Source organism: Zootoca vivipara, chromosome 8 (assembly GCF_963506605.1).
Source record: "Zootoca vivipara chromosome 8, rZooViv1.1, whole genome shotgun sequence".
NCBI classification, from domain to species: domain Eukaryota; kingdom Metazoa; phylum Chordata; class Lepidosauria; order Squamata; family Lacertidae; genus Zootoca; species Zootoca vivipara.
This window is the reverse complement of record NC_083283.1, coordinates 57,391,877-57,415,907: the sequence shown is the minus strand read 5'-3', so window position 1 is coordinate 57,415,907 and position 24,031 is coordinate 57,391,877. Positions and strand designations below refer to the sequence as shown.

Sequence of the window (24,031 nt, the reverse complement as noted above, 5' to 3'; positions counted from 1 at the left end):
ACATTCATAATGCACCGAATAAACAGCATTGCAGAAATCTAATACCCTTTTTCATCCACAACAAATTCAGGCACTGGATATTTTGGGGGGTCCAAGATTAAGTGTAAATGGCTTGGGTCCAGGACACCTACAGGAATGCTCCTTCCGCAAGAGCCTGTCTGTCCTTTTAACGTATGCTCTAGATCAGGCACCCCCAAACTTCAGCCCTCTAGATGTTTTGGACTACAATTCCCATCTTCCCAGACCACTGGTCCTGTTAGCTAGGGATCATGGGAGTTGTAGGCCAAAACATCTGGAGGGCCGCAGTTTGGGGCTGCCTGCTCTAGGTGCTCTCCTTCAAACATCTCATCAGTGGCAGATACAAGATGGATTCGGATTCAAGAGATGACTTTTTCTGTGGCCATGTTTGCAGATCTAGGATTAGATCTGAGGCTCCTCCAGGAAAAATGCCCCTTGTCTCCCACAATCAGCAGACTCCACCCAGTGTACTTTCCCTGTGGTACCACCTCCCAAAGCACCTTCATAGTGGGGCCTCTAAATTGCGGGGGGGGGGGGGGAGGCAGTAGCAGGAACAAGCAGAAGGGACATGCTGTTGCTTGTACTGTGCCTGACACTTATCCTTTCAGTGTCAGTTGCCTTGACAGGAAAAAGGTCATGCCGGGCTGTACAGGCATTCATTAAGCTAGCCAGGAGAGCCCAGTATGGTTCCCCTCTGGGGAAATAGCTTCTAGCTTGTTGTTTTTGTTATGTTCCCATTATTGCCCCCTGCAATGCAGGAATCTGAGCTAGATCACACATGACAGATGGCCATCCAAGCTCTGCTTTAAAAACCTCCAAGGAAGGAGAGTCAGGCACCTCTCGTGGACGTCTGTTCCACTGTGCTCTTATCGTCAGAAAGTTCTTCCTGACATTTAGTTGGAATCTATCATTAATTACTGGTATTATTATAGATTTGGAACTAAAAAAAAAACCCAGCAAATTTGTATCAGATGAGATGCTACTGATGAACAGTACCAACGGCTGTGGCTTAAAGGATTATACACAATGAAAACACCCCAAAACGGATTCATAGAATTGTAGCGCTGTAAGGCACCCGAAGGATCATCTGGCCCAATTCCCTCCAGTGCAGGAATATGCAGCAGTCCCACATGGGGATCGAACCTGCAACCTTGGAGTTATCAGCACCACGCCGATAAATACAGCCTTGAAGCCTTAATTACCTTAAATGAAGTAATCAAAAGGCAATAATTAGTGCCTAGGTAAGATATGAGTTTTTGGTGAATGGTTAGAACAGAATGTCCCAGCAATATCAGGCCAGTGGGAGCTGCTTGGAAGCCAAAAACCATTCCCAAGGTGTGTGGTGCCAGCACACAAAAAGCCACTGACATTATATATATAAATGTCAAGGGCCTGGTTCATACACTACATAGGGCCTTTGTCAGGCGAAGGAACAATGCAGTCTATCCCCTCTACCCAACCCAAATGTTATGAGTCAGGGTCTCCATGTGAAGGTCTGATCACATGGAGGCTCAGTCTCCCCCCCCTTTTTGTGTGAAATAAATTATGTGAGCAGCATTCAGCCCAGACAATCCATTAATCTCCATGATGGAAGGGAGGAGGTTTATCATTCTTCCCCCAATCCAAAGACATAAAGTATAATAGTGCATGAACCAGGGCAACATTTGTGAAGATATCTATTAAAGACTGTCTAAAATTGTGTTTGTATAAGGCCTCTCTCAAGGGACAGTGCTGTTTTTCAGCAAGTGTTAAACTAGGAGGCATAAAGGGCTTTGCACACTTCTTAACTCCGTGGGAAGGCTGTGGAAGAGGCTATCAAATCAATGGTGGGTGACACATACCATCTTCCCCAGAGCTCCAGATTTCTCTCAAGGGGCTGATGTACAGCAGGAACTTAAAAAAAAAAACTGCTATGAGAAGTAAATCCTATAGGAAATTTCAGTTGCCTTGGTGACGAACAAGAGAGAATTATCCTTTCTTTCCACCAGGGCTCAAGGAGTTCCATGTGCATTCATGTTCCCTCGGAGTGGGAGATAAACCAAAGGGGATAGGCAGAATAAATGAGCTGTGAAAGCTTTCAGGAGAAGTTGCTCTCAGTCTCCCAACAAGTAGAATACCTTGCAGACTGGGCAGCTACAGAATCATTACCAAAGAATACATGGTAGCATTCCAATGTTTTTTTTGTAGGAATGGGAGATAACTGACTTGCCTTTTTAAAATGAAAATAAAAATAAAAATGAAGGTGTGTCTGTTAAATTATAACAGCGCTTCCCACATATTCTACAAATATGTGTAGAATGTGCAATATTTATTGCATGTCTTTATTTTGAACCAGTATCGTTATTAAAGGAAATCATTATGAAAGGAAAATGCAAATTTTCAAAGAGGATTATTTTCAAAGATTGCTTGTTGATGGCATTATTGTTGGGGTAGGGGAGAGGTTTAGGATCCAAGTTTGAGGGTGGGTTGTACTGAAGAAGTGATCTATTAATAATCAGGTTTAAGTACAAAATCAGAATCCTTTCCATGCTCTGCAAAATCAGAATAAAGTCTCCATTGCATAGTCTGTCCTGTTCTTATAATACAGTCATACCTCGGTTTAAGTACGCTTAGGTTTCAGTACTTTCAGTTTAAGTACTCCACGGACCCATGTGTAATGGATTAATGCACTTTCCATTATTTTCAATGGGAAAGTTCGCTTCAGGTTAAGTACACTTCAGGTTAAGTATGGACTTCCAGAACCATTTACACTCATACTTCGGGTTAAGTACGCTTCAGGTCATGTACTCTGTGGACCCATCTGGAACGGATTAACCCACTTTCCATTACTTTCAATGGGAAAGTTCGCTTCAGGTTAAGTACGCTTCAGTTTAAGTACTCCGTGGACCGTCTGGAGCGGATTAATCCACTTTCCATTACTTTCAATGGGAAAGTTTGCTTCAGGTTAAGTACGCTTCAGGTTAAGTACAGACTTCCGGAACCAATTGTGTACTTAAACCGAGGTACCACTGTACTAGTATGGATATCTGCCAAGCTTAAATATATTTAAACTATGGAAAGTTTCAGTACGAAAACTTTAGCTTAAGCTGAAATTCTGATCACCCTTACTAGGGAGTAATTCCTACTGAACATAGTGGGACTGACTTCTGAATATAGCAATCATGGGATTGTGTTTTAAGACAGAAAAATCATGGTTAAAGGCAGTGTGTTGCAAAAACCAGTTGCTGGAAACCGCAGGAGGTGAGAGTGCTTTTGTGCTCAGATCTTGCTTGCAAGTGTCCCAAGGGCATCTGGCTGGCCACTGTGAGAATAGGATGAGATGGGCCATTGGCCTGATCCAGCAGCCTCCCCTTTATGTTCTTAAAAAAGTAACCATAAACTTCAGCTGAAAGGTATTGTCAGTTTCTCAAGATTACTGATCAGCAACTAATTTTGCCAAAGGAAAACTTTTGAGAAAGGTTTGTGTGGTAATCAAGTTGGCATGACCTATCTACCGGCAACAGCCTCACAGGCATGAACATTTGGGTGCTATGAGGTTGGGGTGGGGGTGGTGGTAAAAGCTGAGGCGCTCTCAAAAGGCAGTGTTCCTTGGGCTCCCTACTTACCAGTATGGGTTTGAAAGGGACATGAAATGAAATGCGTATGAAAAACAAACACAACCCCATTGCATTTTCTCATTTGCAAAGGAAATCGTTTGCACATTTCTGCCTCCTACCCTGCTTGCTTTAAAAATTGGTAGGGAAACTAGAGGCTAGATAAAGTTGCTCTGCGGAGAGAGAGTTGGCCTGTGAACTGCTAGTTGATCATTTCTGGTCTTGAGGATTAGAAGAGACAGGCAGCCATTACTGGGTCATGCAATGTGTCTGACGAACCCTTAAGGGAGAAAAGTTGCATATATACACACACACACATTCATAAATTATGTATGGCTTTGTGGTTACTTACGAGGGGGAAGCCCATTTAATTTTCTCTCTCTCATCTATTTGTGCATTTCAGTGTTTCTCTTTTAATCTACAAGTTTGGAATTTTAAAGAAGTGTTTTGTACATTTTAAAGAGACCATCTCTGTTTTCTTAAACCCTTATGGAATGTTAATGGCCTTCCTGAACAACACTATATGCTCATGTTTTATCCCTCCAGTGCTCACATTATGTATTCCATCTGTCCTTTCACTTATTCAAAGTAAAAGTACCCTTTCAATGTACTGTCTTGATAGCTGTGCTACTTGCACCTTTTCTATCTAAGAAAGACATGTTAACCTATATATACAATGCTTCCTGAGCTTCAAAGATGGAGTTTATAACATGCATTGGCAGCGGCTGCGGGAGGGGGAGGGGTAGGGGTAGGCAGAATGCAACTTATAAATTTTTAAACCATACCATCCAAATTCTATGCAATTACAATTCTGGAAAGAACATCTCAATAGAAGGCAAAGCAAGACTGTGGCTGCATGACCCAATAAGCAAATCAGCTCTAGGCAATGAATTACCTGTGGGGATTAGAAACAGGGTCCCAAGGCCTCTGGAACACTGCCCCACGGGGACACACAGGTGCCCAACGTCTGGCATTCAGAAGTTGTTGAAACGTTCCCTGTTCAAAAGGCTTTTATAGCGCAATCCTAATCAGAAGAAAGACACATTGAATCCAACGGGGCTTACTCCCAGGTGAGTGGGATACAATGGGTATTTTTGGATATTAACTGTTCACCAGAATTAAAGATTTAATTGCAGTAGTTATTCAAATAAATATGTGATTCTTAGCATTTCTCAGTTCTGTAGTTCCTAGCCACACGTAATTCTTCTCTCTGTTCATTTTCGCCTTTTGGCTCTTTGCCTTAGGTCTTCTTCTCTTCCTGTCATTGCCCTGAACCTTCTTCCCAGCATTCCTTTCCTCGCTTCTTATTTCTTTTACTGTCTGCCTCGCCCTGGCTATCTCTCTCACAGGCAGCAAAACCAAAGGCAAACAATGTCACTGGGAATCAGAAGAGGTAAGCCCAACGCCACCAAAGGCTTTTCTATGGCAGGCCGGCAGTGCAGCAAGTTACCGTTGCAAACTCTTGTCACTACAGCTACTGGTACCACAATATCCCCCTTCTGTATAACATTTATAAAAATAAATAAATAAAAGTGCTTAGGGGTTATATGCATGTACGTGGGGATTTGTATGTCTTTACTGCAAAGGGCAAATGGAAAGATGATCTGAATTAATTTAAAGGAGAATGATGCAATTAATATTCAATAAAATAAACACATAAATAAATGAGAAGGATCTCGGAGATTCTTGGTGGCAAGTTTCAGGCTCACTATTTGCTCAAACATCTTTGAAGTGAGATATCTTCGAGTGCTCTGGAATGTTTGAGAAACTCTGTGTCATCTTTGCAGAAACAGCTGAAAAATGGGTCATGTAGCATAAGAGCATCCAAGCAAGTTACTCAGCTGGAAAATGGAAAGAATGGGAACAATTAAGGCCCTAAAGGCAAGCACAGGCATGGTGTTGGGTAGCTGTCTCATGGACATTGCAGTAAATTAGGGGCTAATATTAATTCATCTCTTATGTCTTGAGAGAGATCTAATAATACCAATGCATATTAACTAAGGCTGCAGTAACAATGCTGGGTGTAAGCCCTGTTGAATTCAATATAACTTACTAGATATGATTAGTATGGCACTGTAAAGTATGTGCTTTGAAGAGTCATTCCATTTTTTAGGCTATGAGATTAACCCCACCCAATGGACCAGAATGTGGTCTAAACCTCCCTTTAAATCCATATCAGCGAAAATAAAAGAACTCACTTACAAGTGGTACCTAGCACCATGGAAACTAACACTAATATGCCCAGGAACCTCACCAAAATGCTGGAGAGGATGCACCCCCATAGGCACATATGGTGGGAATGTCTAAAATCCAACTCTTCTGGACATCAATCATATTAAAAAACATGCAAAATAACTAAGCAAGTATTAGAAGTCACCCCAGAACTGACCCTACTAAACATCTTCAAAGATAATCTATGGTGCTTTTTAATCATAAATTATTTTTCTTTGTAAGAGGCCAATGACTCTCCAAGTCTGGTGGTCAGGCTCACTGGAGGTTTTTAAGAAAGAGGTTGGGTGGCCATCTGTCATGATTCTTTAGCTGTGATTCCTGCATTGCAGGGGGTTGGAATCAGGGCCGGCTCTAGGTAGAGTCCCGGTGGTGCAGGGTGGCAGGGCGCCGGGCCGGTAGGTGGGGCACTGCGCGTCAAAGCCGCGTGGAAGCCATGCTGCGCGCTGCGGGGGCGCCGGAGTGATCTCCACCCCTCATCGCCAGGGCGCCCGACCTGCTTGAGACTGCCCTGGTTGGAATAGACAACCCTTGTGATCCCTCTCAACTCTACAGTTCTATGATTCATTGTGCCAGCACTGGTTCACATGACACGATGAACCAAACTATGGCATACTGGGACCACACAAATCTGCTGGCTTCTGGGGTGGTCTTAAATGATTGTCTCCTCCCTGGTCCATTTTAGCACCATATTGAGCTCAGCAAAGGTTTGGCTTAATGTGTCATCCAAACTGGGACTCATAGTTAAGCTCTCTCACTACCAACCATGAACAGTAGCAAAGAACAAACCTTGGCTACAGCTTGTGTTTAGTGAGGACAGACCCTAACCACAAATCCCAGTTTGGATGGCATGCTCAGCCAAACCTTGTCTCAGCATGGCAGCAAAGGGACTGGGAAGAGCAAAGCAGCTATGAATTCCTCTCCACTTGCTGTGCAAACCAAGCCAATGTGAAATCATGGGGGGAAATCTTGGCCACAGCAGAACCTCCCATCAATATATAAAAAAAGGGTAACAAACTTATGCTTTCAAGAAATATATGGAAAGGTACATTGACTTTGCTAAATGCATTGCCACACATGTGGAAGTTTATCTGACCTGAAGATATTTAAATTGTCTTCTAAAGAATGACAGCAGGTGGAGAAGTACAGAAGCGTTTCGCTATAGAAATCAAACAGCGCCTCTTTCAATAGATGTTCTTTCTCTCCATCGACTTCACTCTGCCAGAATGCTATGGTGATAAAGGCAATACAAGCAAAACAACCTTGGAGCAGTTTACCACCTGCAGCTTATTCAGGGTCTGTCCCAAATCATTTGGCTTGTGTAGGTGTTTTCACTTCTGATCTTACAATTACTCTGTTTGAAACCAGAAGTGAGTGGACACGGCTGACAGGCAAAGCAATTCAGAGTAGGGAAACAAACCTGTCCTACCCAGCTAGGTAAGGGGATTGTTTTTGTCAGCTACTTTGAGTATCTCTAGCTGTCATACATACAGACTTAAAGGGGGGGGAAGGGAAATCACCAGCTGTTAAAAAGGAAGGAGAACCAAGTTGTTTGTATAAACTGAATTCTTATGGATTATGCATACATGATTAATCAGGATAAAGATGCACAAAGATCCTTGGCAAGAATAAAATACGTAAGAACCCAGTAACTAAAGGCATATGCTCCCTTCTGCTTCATTGCAAACAGATACACCTGTTGTGGTAGGGTAGCAGTAAGTGACTCAGTTTCACCACCTGTTGAGAGATGTAAATGTGCTGTTTGAAAGATTTGGTGCACTGCAGAGTTCTATTCAGCCTCCACTTTTCATTGTGTCATGAAACTGTTGTTGTATCCACAGCTATGCTTGCCCATCATCATCAGCCATTCCAGTTGCCTCTAAGCTCCATCAGCTCAAGACCAGTTAACTTTCAAATTAGAAAGCATCATACAATGAAAAAAGAATTGGATGGATTCTTGGATTCTCTGGTATCTGCTGCTGAATGTACTGTCCACGAGTGAATGAATCAATACTCCTGTGCAAATCTACCACACTAAAGATGTCATACCAAACAATGAAATATTTCAGAGCAGCCGATGAGACCGACACTAAATTTGCTTTTAATGACCCTTCACTATCTCGGGCTCCAAAATATATGACATTTCAGCAAGCTGTACACATGCACACAGGCCTCTGAGCCCCAATGTGGCATTCTGGAAAAATTAAGATGCCACTGGCTGTGCTTTTCTTACAAGTCACAGGCAGCCCACTGCCGTTATTTATTTAGCTGCTCAAAATGTTTTTTACCCAAAGTTTCCAACAACAGAATGCACGATTATGAAAACAGATAAAACCATTGCGATTATAAAACAAGTAAAACCGTTCCAAATGTTCCAAACTGAAGAAAATACAAATTCAGCAACGAGATGGGTCCCACAAAGCATGTACCCCACCCATCCAACCTCTCTACCATGCTGTTATCAGGATATCATGGGTGGTGGGCCCAGAGGGTCTCTTACATTTATGTAGCAAACTCCTGGTGTTCAAGGTACACTGTAAAATAGGTCAATTTTATTAGCTCCCTAATATAGCCTGGAGACTGAAAGCTAAGGAAAGGTTCGTGGCCAAGCTGAGATTTCAGCTGGGAACAGCAGCTTGTAGCACATGAGCTAAACCACCAAACAGTTCATTGAACTTCGTGCTATAGTTCTATGCAGATCCTAACATTACACAACACAAGAAAAAGCTGTGACACGATAGCAAAAACAATGATAGATAAAGCATTCTCTGTTGCTTTCACAGTTTTATAATCCAGCTGAAAATGGCTGTCAGGCGGTTGTAATACTCTTCGCTCCTGGAGATGCAGTGACATGATCTACAACTGCTTAAGCCAGCCAAGCTGCACTGAAGTTGATGTAATCCTTTTTGGTTGCATACTAAAAATTACATCAGTAGGAGTTGCAAATGTTTATGCACATGTGTAAGGACAACCACTTTAGTGACATGCAACCTGCAACTATAGATTTAGTGTTATAGTTTTCTATAGCTTTTCTATGCATATTTGGTAGGGAGTAAATCCCTAACTCCACTTGTGAGTAAAGGTGCATCAGACTAGGGCTGCAGGACTAGCTTAAAGCCTACTGCCCTCTTTTGCAGTAAGCTTTCTCTGTAACTAATATGAATCTCATTTGTTATATCACACCCACAATGCTTTTTTATTTAACAGGGAAAAGGCATCCCTTTGTGGTGTGTTTTCATCCCTGCAGCTTCCGGACTCTTCAAGAACATTTGATCCTTTAAGAAATATAATGTGGACACCCTATCTTCAACATGTGACGGCAAAAGCAGCAGCAGCTTTGTTAGAGATCATTTACCTTCACAGAAGATATCATCTGCTTCCTCAGAGACAGCCAGATCCTCCTCTTCCATGTGCATCTTGGGCATGAGCTTGCCAAACAACTACTGAATTGAATGATAAAGCTGCTTTTAGTACCGCAGCAGGGCTGTTTCCTTTCACCGGTGACAGTGGCTTCCGCATCTGCACAACTCGAAACAGCCTCATTTACATGAACATGATAGCCTGTCTTGTTTCTCTCCCTGCCCCACCTTGGGTGTAGCTTTTGAGATCTGAAGCAGGGTATTTCTTAATGGGGGCAGGAAGTTGAAAAAAAGAGAGAGGCAAAGTGTAAGAAAACGCACGGTGAATTCACTTCACCACATCAATCAACTCTTAAAAGGGCTCTGAAGAAAAGAGTTGACTTACGTGCATTGTTTAAAGGGAGGAAGTGTGGCTAGGTTAATTCTGTAAAGTTCTGTAATGTTAAGAAGCTTGCACATACAAAGAGAAAATGATCAAGTGTATTCAGTGGCGGAGCAAGCCAATCAGGCGCCTCGGGTGGTACGCATGCCTGCGCGGTGGGGACAGCTGGGGCAGGATGCTTTGTGGGGCCTCCAATGAGTTTGCCTACCTCCTCCCACTCAGCCACCCTACAGCTGCGGGGAGGCAATCTGCGGACCGTTTGGGGCAGCACGGAGCCTGCGGGTACCCAAGCCACTGCGTCACTTCCAGGAAAGACGCATGACTTGGGCACACTGCAGGCCCTGCGGTGAGTACCATCTGGCATTTTGTCACACACCCCCCCCCAGTGGTGACACCCGGGGTGGCCTCCCCCACCACACCCCCTTCCTCCGCCCCTGAGTGTATTACCTTATGTAAGGCCACTTCACATGCTGTGGAAGGCATCCCATTGTATGAAATGGCATGCAATGTGTACCTGCCCTTTTTGTGGCGTGTAATTATGCTGGGAAACTACATGGACTTGCCATGAAAAAAACTAAGGATGCCATTGTCAAGTGAGAATCGACATTTGACTTGCAACTTATTTGCTACATTGTTATAGAGCCCAGTTCTTATAAATGAAAATAAATACACAAGCTCCAGCGAACAGTATATTATTTAGCATAATTGTCTGTTCTGTTAGGCAGGTTCTTTTGCAAGAACTGCCTTGCAGAGTAAATCCAAATTCCAGCTTCTCCAACTAGATGCATCTCCTTTTTTACAGAATAACCCAGAGCCAAATGTAAGCTACACCTCTGATAGTCACAGTTAATTTCCATTTAGCTATCATAATCTGTTGCAATTTATTGCCTAGAGGCTGGATAACAAAGTTGGCTTCAGTGTGGTGCTGACAATGTCAAGGTTGCAGGATTGATCCCTGTATGGGACAGCTGCATGGCCTAGCCCTAGACAATCACTTCCAACTCTACAGTTCTATACAGGGGCATACCCAGGATCAAAATTACGGGGGCAAGGGGCAGGGCCAAGGCACGGGAGGGGAGGGGCCACAGTGGGGCAAGGCAAGCCATGGTTGTTCAGGGGCGAGGGGGCGCCAGGATCAGCCCGAAATCGGGCTGCTCCGACCCCCTCCTCCCCCTCCGCGACCGGCAGGGGCAAGGGGGCACCAGGATCAGCCCGAAAATGGGCTTGCTCTGACCCCCTCCTCCCCCTCCGTGACTGGCAGGGGCGAGGGGGCGCCAGGATCAGCCCGAAATCGGCTGATCCGATCCCATCCTCCCCCTACACGATCGCCGGCTAGAAGGGACGTCTCCCTTCTCCCTGGCTGGCTGTGGGGCGGGCGGAGGGAAAGCCAGCCAAACGCTTTGCGCAGCTCTGGGGCTTTCCCTCCGCCCGCCCCACAGCCAGCCGGGGAGAAGGGAGACCTAAAAGAAAAGGAGCGGCACCAGGCGGCGGCGGGCAGCGGGGCAGGCTGGCCAGTGGCTCTGCTTCTAGGGGGGGCAACTGCCCCCCTGCCCCCTGCCTACGCACATGGTTCTATATCAGGCATCCCCAAACTGTGGGCCTCCAGATGTTTTGGCCTACAACTCCCATGATCCCTAGCTAACAGGACCAGTGGTCAGGGAAGATGGGAATTGTAGTCCAAAACATCTGGAGGGCCGAAGTTTGGGGGTGCCTGTTCTATATTGTATTATGATTTTTGTAAATTGTCCTGGAAGTGCTGCTGAACTGCAACCCTACTTCTGTTTCACCTACCAATTGTAAACCATGGTCTGTCCATCTAGACTTTACACTAAAGCACAGTTTACCTTCAATAACCCTGGTTTAGTGTGTAACCTGAATTGGGTTCAGCGAGTCATAGCTGTGGCAAAATTTGAATCAAGGTTTTCCAATACACTGTCCACTGGCCTTAATTTATGTCTTTGCATTTCTGATTAATGCTACAGAAACTGTGCTTTAAAACTGCCATGGTGACGCAGAAGAGCAACAAAAGCATATTCCCTCTTTGTTCAGCACTGTGCAATGCACAGACAGTGCACATCATTTACAAATGTAGTATAAGAGATATATTGCGCTTAGCCACATAACACTGTCTCTCCGTCTTATGCCACTCAGTTTTTCCCTTGGATTTCAATTTGTTTCCTTGCGCACTGCTTTCAAAGCACTACATCCGGATGCCTTGACAGTCCTTGTTTCTTTTATTTTCAGGAATTAAAAAGCATCAAGAGGCTGTTTTCTTTCGAGAAAACAACTGTCACCTAAATGAGCACACAAACTAGCCTGGTGATGAATAATAATGACTCAACCTTCACTTCAAAGGCCCCTAAGAGAAGTTTCTCTGATTGCCACCCTTTCACCACTTAAATGGCATCCTATGAAGTATATTCCAAAAATATACGGGGAGGATGCGGGGTGTCTTTATTTGACATGAAACATGGTTTCCCATTTGAAAATTATAAATAAATTGTTTAATGCTGGCCCCTTTTTTATCCTTGGTCTGTTCATTTCATTAGCAACTGTAATTTGAATCCTAGCAACTTTCCCTTTTGTCTGCAGCAACAAGTACTATGAGGTTGTAAAGTCAAAGGAAAGTGGGGGGGGGGGGGTCGCCAGATACAAGGCTCTTAGTGCTCTCTGACAGTTGCCTTTCCTCTTTTTCTCTTGCATCAGGAATGGCAGCAGAACATTTTCACTTATGTGTGTTTATGCATTCTGTTATAGCCTCCCCATGCAACAGGCATGAGTCTCCTCTCCTATCTCCCAGCCTCTTGCAGATGCTTAACCATTGCTACAAGTTACAGGTAGGTAGCCATGTTGGTCTGAGTCGAAGCAAAATAAAAAAATCCTTCAGTAGCACCTTAAAGACCAACTAAGTTTTTATTTTGGCATGCACACGAAAGCTCATACCAAAATAAAGACTTAGTTGGTCTTTAAGGTGCTACTGAAGGATTTTTTTTTATTTTGCATTGCTACAAGGTGAGCCAGTAAAGAAGCTTACACTCAGCGACTTTTCCTCCGGTTGCGTGTTGTTTGCGCTGCCCTAAGACAGTTCAATCCTCCCCTCTTGCAGCCTGATTAATTGAATACACACACAATGGGAAACGATATGTCTCTAATTACGGGGGGAGGGGCAATTATATTAGCAGAAGTACAAAGAGGAAGTAATTAATCAGGCAGAAACCAGGGGGAGAAACCTTTTAAAAAGAAGATAAAACAGTGAAAAGAAACTCCCAAATCTGTCGAGTATTTGCTAATGTTTCATATACTTTTTTAAAAAAGAAAGAAAGAAAGAAAGAAAGAAAGAAAGAAAGAAAGAAAGAAAGAAAGAAAGAAAGAAAGAAAGAAAGAGAAGTTGAGTTTTCTGTAGCAGAGGAAAAACATGGAACCATCACTGGGAAAACACAGCCTAATTATACAAAGATGGTGGTTTCTTAGGTGAAAAGCACTTGTGAGTTGAGGCCCCGCTCCCCACTTTGTGATGAAATAAGACACATGGACACAAGTATTTTAGGCCACAACTTTATTGGTTACAGAATGTGAGTGGTATTGGCTTAGGCATTGGATCCGAACAGACTATACTTGACTCCTACCCGCTCTGCAGGGAGTCACACAAGGGTTAACAACCTGCAGGGGGAGCTTGTTTATGCAAATCAACTGGAAGCTTTCCCCTGGAGTCACCAGAGGGTCGTGTCATGGCCCTAGCCACCAACTGGGCATCGGACAGGAACCACGACCACCGGATTCCTTTAATGGAATACCCTTCAAGGGGTGGGGTAGGTGATGGCCCCACCTCCCCTCCAACACACAATGCATTTCCAGTCCCTAACCACCAAACCTTACAAAGTTGTCACTTTTTTGTTTGTTTTTTGTTTTTTATTTTTATTTTGCTTCGACACAGACCAACACGGCTACCTACCTGTAACTAAAGTTGTCACTATTTGCTACAAGGTAGGTGAAAAACCAAGTGGGTGGAGCCAATCTGCCAAGTGGAAAACTTTCCTACCAGGCCCCTTGGGCAACCAAGGTGACCAACCGAGGTCCATAGCAAGGTCAGGTGCTGAGGCAAAGGCTAAAGAGCAGGCAGGCGGGTGATCTGAGGAAGCTGGCAACAAGAAGGAGGAGCTCATAGGGCCCGTGGCCATTTTAAACTGCTAAACCACGCCCACCAACCCACCAGATTGGCTGGCTGGAGTGTGTGACAGGGGCCCCGGCCACGCCCCCCTGCAGACACGGGAAGAGATTCCCGCTCACAACACCTCCTCTTCGAGAAGAGGAGAGGCTTTGCTAGGCTTGGGGAAAGTGGTGGGAAGATGCCCCCTTGGCTCCTGTATTCCTGTGCAAGGGAACCAGTTGTGGTGCCCTAAATCTACCTCTGACAGTACCCTAAACAAAAAGAAGTCATCATAAGGCTCTTAAGAACTAGGTTGCACATTAGATTTCCTAACAGTCATGAGAACAACCCTGTTCTTACTGGTTGCTCTTCAACCTATGAGCTGAGAAAACTGGAGGAGGATCACAATCACATGTGCAGAGAAAGAGGAGCTGTTGGCATGTGCCCCCCCCAAGCACCTGTTCTTTAGCTCCTCTTATTTATTTTTAATTGCTATTTCACCCCCTAAAAGTTGGAAAGGGAAGGTCAAGGAAATTGGCCTCTAAAGGGAAAGACTGTGGGGGGTGAAGAATGGATGGAGAAAGATCAGTGGGCCTTCCTTCCTTATGTATGTGGACATGGTCCCTTCTGGCTTTTTCCGCCTCTAGGGAAAATAGCTTCCAGAACAGGCGGAATGACGTCATCACTTCATTCCTAACAGTAAGAAAATTCCCAAGACTCACGTCAATTTGCTTGGGTAGCTGGAACAAAATTTTCTATCTCAATGCACTCTGCATGTACACGCATGGTATACATTTAGAGAAATCTAACGACAAATGCAATTATATTCCCAATGGCACATGACATAAATAAGCACGGTGCCTCCGGAGGGGGGGGGGGACTGGATTGGTCATTAAAAAAAAATGCTTAGATGCTTCAAAATATGCTTCCATTTAAATGTTTTAAGACAACATCACTCCATTTTATACATACTGTATTCTGAATATTTTGCCTCAGTGTCCCCAGGACCTATATTTTGTTACTATGTATTATTTCTTTAGAAAATGTATACAGTACTCAGCTTTTCCACTTGCAAGGGTTCTGTAAGGGGGTGGGGAGAGAATGATTTGAAACATAAAAGCAATAATAAAATACGACAGTTGCTATATCTGAAGTTTATTCTCAAATCACAAAAAATAGATGCAGCTCAGGTAAAATCCCAGCCTGTAAAAAAAGGGACAAATAATGCAATCCTATACACACATACTCAGAAGTAACTTCCCTTATTTTCAGTGTAGCTTACTCTTGGGTAAGGGGGTATACAATAGAAGTCTAAATATTTATAAAAACAATTTTTAAAAGTTTCAAAAGCACACTTCTGAGAAGACCACATTCTTACCCAGATGGTAAGAAACTTTATAGGTGTGAGACCACAAATGAAAATTCTCTATCAGCCTTACAGATAATTCAACTTATGTTGAAGAGACTTGTTACTGGGTCTCAATGATTGGAGAGGTTCATATTGGGGCAACACATACACTGGAGCTGTAAACGATTTCAAAAGTAAGAATCAGCAATATGACATTTAGTCTAGAAACCAATATAATTCTTACAGTATTGCAGTTATTCCCAGCAGCGAACATCTGCCTGGTGAGTTCTGCATCAACTGAAGCTTCTGAACTGGCTCCAAGGGCAGAGTCACATAAAGTTCAATGCAGTATTTCAATCAGGGTCTCACTTTTTCAGGAAGGGGCAAAGCTGGGGCAAAAAGCTGACAGATCATGTTCCTGACCACTTCTTCCACCTTAAAAATCTAGATATTGACCTGGCTCAAGGAGATGAATCATTTCACCCAGAACAGGTAATTCCATTAATTGTCTAGTTTTAAGACTACCCACCATGAACATCTTGTCTGGATTAAGTTTCAAAATTGCTAATTCCATCCCTCATGCTGTCATTCAAGGACGACACCACCACATTTGGTACAAAAGAAGGGTATAAATAGAGATCCCACTCAAAAACTGCAAGTGACCTCTCATGGTGGCTTCATATAGATGTGAAGTCCCACAAGAAAGATACTACAAGATCTTTACTACAATACCAATACATTCTGGAATTTTTAGGAAAGGAAGGAACCATAGAGCCACAGCAAAACATTGCCAACCAAGGATGTCATATGAGTAAGTATCAAAAGCTGGTAAGAAGTCCCAGAGAGTCAACAGAATCACTCTTCCTATCTATTTCCTAGTGAAAATAAACAAGGGCAACAGCTCAGTGGCAGAGCAGATTTGCTGCATGCAGAAGTTTCCAGATCCAACCCTCAGCATCTTCAAGCAAGGTTGGTGTCCTAACCCACACTCCCAGCTTTGTTTCTGCCAAAGGCTTTAATGCATAAATCAGACTGGTACATGGGCAAGATATAAGACAAGGTGCAGGAAATACTCAAGAGGTTTAGACTCATGGCTGAGCACATGTTAAGACAACGATCCAACAAGTGATGTTCCCCTGCACCTTCCTTTTGAAAAGCAAAGTTAGCACAACACTTAGGGCAAGCAGCTGGAGAAGCAAATGGGCACTCATTTGAGAGGGTTGGGTCTGCAAGGTTTGTTCACACCCATGTCTCCATGTCCTTGGAAATGGAGGAGGTATCAGTGCAGGCTCAACACCTGATTTCCACTCATAGTCACCTCCTCAGAAGGTTTCTCACTGACAAGAGGAGTCTTTGTAGTCTTTGCCTCATTCCCACATTTGTACTTGACTTCCAGGTAGTTCTTGGGCAAAATGTTATTTCCCTATACTTGCCAATACTTGCTACACCCAATGTCAGCTTTGTACAGAAACTTCTGAACAATTTCAACAGCAAAGTTTCCTTCCTTCTTCTCAAACCACAAGATAAAGAGGGCACATGGGAACGGAACCCGCGGGGAGGAAACGCTGACCACAAGCAATGCCCACCCAGCTCAACTTCCACTCTGATAATATGGCCACAGTGCATCACATATGCAGGAAATAGCTAACATCCAAGGTCACAGTAGAAGTTACTAAAGCAGGATTGCTCCACTGTCAAGGGTAGGAGCAGCAAAACCGCTTCTTAAATATATACTGCAAAATACTATTTTGAAATATTGTGAAGTAAAGGGAAATTCAGAAATGGCATGGTCATCCCCACAAATGAAAGTTGAAAACAGGAAAGTGTTCCTATCGTGGTTCTTTTCACACCTCACTCAAAGAAGTAAGAGGTTTTACCTTAAGTACAATGATGCAGGAATGTGTTGGTTTGGTGCCCACAAAAGAGAAACTGATACTGATTTATTGAAGGGAAATAAAGTTCATAGATTTCTGGACAATGAGCCTGTTTCCCTTCACATTCTTTGATTTCCTTACTTGCCGTCTCCTCAAACGTGGCACTTTCAGCTCCACACTCTAACCAACTGAGTTACTGACATTTCTACAGCTTTAAGGATGGTAATTCAAAAAACAACAACAGGAACACAGCGTCAAACTGGAATTATACCTGTTTAAGTCCATCAGGTCTTTTCTACTGTTTCAATCTTAGAATCTTAGATCATTGAGATTCTACACAATAGAAATTACACAATATTTATAAGGTAAGTATATTTCAGTGATGAAAATATTACAGCAATAAAAATGAAAGTTTCATATATCTATGGAGGGAGCATTAGCCACAAAGCATTAGAGATGAATACTACAGCCTGTTCAAAGAATGGCTGGTCATGCAATCTTCCTTTGAAGTTGACCATAAAAACTCTCAAAGTGGCTCTCAAGCTGCAGTTGGGGATAGGGGCAAGCTCTGCAAAGAAGGCAGCGGTTCACAATTGCGGAGACTCTGACAGAGATCATTTGCTACAGAAGGAAAGCACCCACTGTTCTTCCTCTCTCTCCCCAAGTACTTAAACAGAGGATGCAAGTCCAGATAGACACTACAGGGCTTACCAGCATTTATCTCCTGAATGCTATTCCATTCAAACATGTTACCGCTGCCTAGTTTCTGCCTCTGGCATTACTGCTACCAATACTCCCTTCAAGGCACAATGGAAGGAAGAAAAATATGCAACAACACTCTTGGGGACAGGGTTGTAGCCAGCTGTGTTGGGCATTGTTAGGAGTCACAGACAGCATCTCAAAATGGAACCCATGGGAAGAGCCATAGCTCAGTGACAGAGCATCTGCATTGAACACAGAAAGCCCCAGGTTCATTCCCCAGCATCTCCAGGTAGAGTTGGGAGAGTTCCCTGCCTGAAACCCCGGAGAGCAACTGCCAGTTAGTGCAGACAGTATTGAGCTAGATGGACCTAGGGTCTGATTCCATACAGGGCAGCTTCCTATGTTCCCAGCTCTACGGTATAAAGTCATTAACATTCTGTCTGTGATGGCAATGTTTCATTGACATGATACTACTGTCTCATCCGTTAGGACAGCTGCAAAAGAACCTGCAGTGGCCCAGTCTTTTCCTGGCTTTGCATGACTGATAATAATGCAGTAGTAGTAATGGCAACAACAGCCGCAATCCCAAACATACCAACAATTGCCTTCCCCTCCTCTAAACAATATTTACTTAAGTGCTATTATTTCATACTCTTGAAAATTCTCAACCCAGTTCCCTCCAAGGCCTATTAGCAAAGGGATTATTCTCATATTACATGCCTATCAACAACATGTACAGTAAGAAAAATGTGAGCCAGAGATCTTACAGCCTGTTACTTCACAAATAATTAACAAGTTGTTATAGCTGCAGCGCCACAGGATTTCTAAATTGACATGTAACCAGAGCCTGGCTACATTGCAAGGATTTCACAGTGACAGCTAAACTGATTGAGAACATTTTTTCTTAATCATCCTTTCTCTCTCCCCCTCCCCAAACTAAGAATCATGAATCCAACACTTTGGGTAGCTGTCCAACATCAGCTGTCTGGTATAAGCTGTCAGTCTCATAATTAGGGATGGAGGAGATGTACACACATACCAAACAAAATTTGGATGACCAGTCTTGAAGGCAGCTGACAAGGGTTTTCACTGGATTTTGAAAATATTTGAAATAAATTAAATCCACCATCAAATTGTTTTATGGTAATAACCCTAACTTAAAAAGGAAGCTGCGGTGGCAGAAGTTGACACAGCGTAAGAAATATGGGACAGATACAGTATGAAAGCAGTTGAAAATTTTGTACCCAACACACGAAAATACATAGCATAACACTGGAAATGCAGATGTAATTGCAAAGAAGAAATGAAGAAACAAAAAAGCTGAAGCAGACTTTATGAACAGGAAGTTACACTTTTCCATTTCAAAACAGCTGTCGTGATGAGAGCAGAAATGGATTCAATGAAATGTTTCACAACAGCATCTCACAACAGGAAAGAGATATTGGGGTCGAGGCAGATGCAGTCAATGAAAATGCCAGCTTGGACCAGCCAGTGAAAAAGGCAAACTCCAAAATGGGGATTAGGTAAGAGTCAAAATGGAATGTTCAGTACTGCAATGCCCTCATCTATGGTGCAACCACATTTGAATTTTTGCGTACCATTCTAGTTGCCCCATCTCAAAAAAGATATTGTAGAGGCATATGGTACAGAAAAGGTCAAGAAAAATTTTCAGGGAGTTGGAGCACCTTCCCTATTAGAAGAGACTGCAGTTTATATCCCCAAAGAGGAACATAATAGTGGTTTATAAAACTGGGCATCATGTGTGGAAATGGCAGACAACAGAAAGTACAGTACACATAATCAACTTAGGGAAATGAGTTTACAATCCTAGACACCCTTACCTGGAGAATGTCCCGATGGAACTTACTACTGAACAGACAAGCATAGCATTGTGCCCTCTCTGCTGCAAGTTGTGGCAATGACCACTAGCTTAGACAGTTTTAAAGGGGATTAGACACATTCATAAAGAGCAAGCCTATCAACAGCTATTAGCCATAAGCATTTCCTTGGAGGCAACTGGCTGGCCACAGGTGTGGGAAACAGAATGCTAGACTAGTTGGATCTCTGGGGGTCTTATGTTCTTATGCTCATAATTAAATATTGGAATAATATTGGTTCATGGCATATGGGTGAATTCAAACACACATTTTATCTCTTGATAGTTGCAACAATAAGGGATAACTTAAGGGATAACTTCCATATGTAAAACAGCTGCCACAGACCAGAATACCCCAAACAAGTTTTTATATTATTTAAAGGAAATAGTTTTTAATTAATGCAGTTCATATGTTCATATGTGAGCCATTGAGAAGGCAATCCTATACCCAGTTACCCCAGAGTTAAGTCTCATTGCATTCACTATGACTTACTTCTGAGCAGAAGGATTGAACTTCATGTTAATTAATATCAGGTAGAGCAAGTGAGGAACTTGTGGACCATCATTGTTAGTGGTCAGGGACAATAGGAATTGCAGTCCAGTAACATCTGGAGGGGCTGTTTCACCTACCAATTGTGAACCATGGTCTGTCCATCTAGAGTGTGTAATCTGAATTGGGTCAGCGAGTAAAAGCTGTGGCAAAATTTAATCAAGGTTTTCCAACACACTATCCACTGGCCTAAACTTATCCACTTAGGAAGCATAGAATCATCAACAAATATACAAGCACATCTGAATCAATGTAACACTTCATTCATTTTGATAGCTAATGGAAAGAGAGCACAGACACTTATTTTAATTTTGCATGACCTGGAAACACCAAATATGGCTACACCACCAGAATTCTAAGTTTCGTTATGAAAATAGTAATAGTAATCTTGCCGTAATGGATTTTTTTAAATAAAAATAATACAGATCTTTAATTAGTCCTTTTAAACATTAAGCTCATTTAGAAACTTAAGAGCTACAATTCTCTATCAAACGTGACGTGCATGCAATTATGCTCTCAGCGGATAAAAATGTGCCAGCAGGAAGATCCGCTCTCCTAATGTAATGCATCCCTACCACCCAGGAATCTGAAGCTCTCATCAGAATTCATAATCCCCAAACATGAAGCCCATGTTTTCATAGTTTCAGATTTGGAGCTCTTGCAAGGATTTGAATAAAAAAACAGCTACTTCCGAAACATGACATCAAGCTCAGACCATGAATATATGACATCTGCATTTTCTCTCAGTTGCTCATAGGTTTATATTTCTTTTTAAGCCTTAGCTAAGATTAGAGAAAGCTGGCTCATATTTCTAACCTGACTAAATAATGTCCTAGTTGCAATAAGAACCACAGTTCTACATTTCTTTATTATTGTTCCATTGCCATCTTTTTTGCTTTTTGAAGCCAGTATGGCGTGCAAATCAATGGACTTCACCTTACAAAATGCTCTTTCATCATAATTCTACAGCTGTTTGTAATAGCAGACAAAGGACCAAATTCTAAACGTGCATGTAAGTGCCACCTATCTCAACAATATTCAGTACAAACAACTGGTTGATGAAGTAATGGTTTATTCAATATTCAAACGATTTACTTCCATTCACCAGATTCAGATTGGTACAGTAAGGGAATGTGTGAAGCATAATCTAATTTGGGGGAGGAAACACTGTCTTACCCATATCCTTAATAGGTTTCAAACAAGAACTGGCATGCCTCTTACCCACGTTTTATATCCACAAATAATTCTGAAACTCGTTCAGAATTAATTTATCTTGAACCCTTTTGTATTTCACTAATCTTCCGTTCAGTAAAAGTTAAGACCTTAGTGAGAGCTCATTCATTCATATTTTACATTTCCCCTTTCCTGTCTGATAAATGAATGATACAATGTTGACCCCATTATGTATTTGATTCTGTCGGGAGCAGAGTTTGAATTGTGGGGGATAGAGCTGCCGGCAATGTTATATTTATTCTTTTACAGAGCAATAAATGCTACTTAATTAAGGATCAGAGAATCATCATGTTGTGGAACAGTTGTAGTCTTTGAAATGTTAACCATTGAAAGACTCCACACACTAGAAATTGTGCTGCTCTTCTTGGCACTACGCCCCTAACACAGCTCCACCATCCTCCAAATATAGGATTTCATTATTGGACAGACAAAATATTTAAGTCAGATAACTTTTTTTTCTTTTAAACTCGTTACATAAATTTAAATTTAGCTATTTTTCAGAAATTAAAAACTTCAGGCTTTCCTTTTGCATTTTCCCACACTACATATTAGCGGTTTAACACAGAGTGTGGTTGTTTCCCTCCACTACGTTCCTAGTCACATTCTTACCTTGCTGTACACACCTGAGAGGGAGCAAGGGTGTCTTCAAGCAATGTGCACTACCTGATCACACCCACAACTTCCCCAACTCCTATTAAATGAAGCTGGGGCCGGCACATTTGCTGCCATGCGTGCCTGCACAACGGCTGTTTGAAGTGGCCCCCACCTCAGCTTAACTGCGGCTTACATTTTTAAATCGCATGGAAGCTGGCTGGAGGGAAAATGCATCAAACAGGGGTATTGATCAAAAAATGGCAGGGTCTGTACAGATTGCGCCTAACACCATGTGAACTCAGCTTCAAGCACCAGTGGTGGGAGCACACTGGAGACATTGTAGACAGTAATGTGTACACAGCCTAAAACAACGTTGTCAGTGTAAAGTGTTGTTCTACCCACAATCTATTCTTGTCATTGCGTGGCTAGCAATAACTCATTGGATACTGCTTATGATGTCACCAACAATCAGTAGGCCAACATCCATGTCCAGGGTCTGCTATTTTTTAAAGGAAGGGGAGCGGGGAGAGATGAGCAGTAACAAGGCTACCTCCATTGATTGTATGTCTTGATTTCACTTCTGACTACACTTCTAATTAGCCCCATAACTGGAACCATTTTAAAGCTACCTCCACAGACCCTAATTCACAGGAGGCTTAAGAACTGGCCACCTGCCAGTCTTCAGTCTTAGGCATCTAAGCTGCCCGTGACAACTCCTGGTTTGAGTTGCAGCTAACTGGCTTGGTTTAACCCTGAACAGCTATTTTCCCCACAGAGATCCATTTGTACTGAGACATTTCTTCATTCAAGTGATGGAGCATTAGAACATTTGCTGCACAACTTTCGTCTAACCACTCCTGGAGACAAAAGGTATACACCTATGAGAAGAGAAGTCACCCTTATGATGTTCCGACAATTAGAAGAATAGAATAGAATGTATGGCATTTGTGTTCCAATATTCCTGAAATGCACTTTACTGTAGAATAAAAGCGAGGTTCTTTCTTTGTCTTCTTTTATAGTAAAAACAACCTTTCGCTCCATGGTGTCAAGGCAATGTTTTGAGTGGGGCTGAGATTACTTTTCAAGGAGTGGTTGTTGAGGGTGGAGAAACGGTTTGGAAAGACGGTCCTTAACACTTTCCCACCCACTGCTTCCTTGCTCAGGTTGCCTCCTAGCTTTCAACTGCATGCTTATGCTTTTCTTATAATGCTCCATTTTATTAGCTAAAAGTAACTAATAATATTTTTTATATTAAGGAGCAATAACATGCCCATACTTTGGCCACCTCATGAGAAGAGAAGAATCCTTGGAAAAGACCCTGATGTTGGGAAAGATTGAGGGCACTAGGAGAAGGGGACGACAGAGGACAAGATGGTTGGACAGTGTTCTCGAAGCTCCGAACATGCGTTTGACCAAACTGCGGGAGGCAGTGCAAGACAGGAGTGCCTGGCGTGCTATGGTCCATGGGGTCATGAAGAGTCCAACACAACTAAACGACTAAACAACAACAACAACATGCCCATCATATAAATGATTAAAAATAACTTTGATTTCTTTTACATAGCCTTGTAAAACCTTTTTTAAAAAAACAAACAATAACAAAACCATCTCGTTGTCTCCAAAATAAGGCTTTTAGAGCTACAACAATATCCCCCCCCCCGATAGTTTGAATGGAGCCAGACCTGGATCTTGAACAAGCCCCCCCTGGGATTTAGGTTTCAGTTCTACAAATGCAAAGTCATGTCTTCATACTTCCGAAGGAGATAATCAGAATGTTGTGTTGCTCACTAGATGAAATGTTTCTGACCAATGCTACAGTTCTATGGAAACTTTCCTGGAAGTTAAGGTCCACAAAAATTATGAGACTTGCTTCTGAGCAGCTATGCGCTGCACTGTGAGATCTAAATGCCTCTGTACTCTGCACTTTTGAAGCCCAAATATTTTCTTTTAGCAGACTATCCAGTTGCTGCTATTCTTCATTCCTGAAGCAGCTACATTTCAGCAGGGATATGTGTACTATATTAGAAGTGGGGCTCCACAACAAAATGTTGCAGTGCATCCCTGGTGTGCATGTGTTACCTGAGCCTGTGGCTGAGGGGGCTGTTGCCTCAGGATTGCGGAGGCGG

At 42.7% G+C, this 24,031-nt stretch overlaps 1 protein-coding gene across 5 annotated transcripts in view; it reads right to left on the bottom strand.

Moving 5' to 3' along the window:
* RIPOR2 (RHO family interacting cell polarization regulator 2) overlaps positions 1–24,031 on the bottom strand; it is a 105,104-nt gene that overhangs the window by 66,807 nt on the left and 14,266 nt on the right. The window contains exon 1 of one of the 5 annotated variants that reach the window (XR_009558043.1): positions 9,196–9,614. The exons of the other annotated variants lie outside the window; for them this stretch is intronic. The gene's annotated coding sequence lies outside the window, so the exon portion shown is untranslated. Of the gene's footprint in view, positions 1–9,195; positions 9,615–24,031 lie in introns of those variants that run through there. 5 annotated transcript variants of the gene reach the window in all.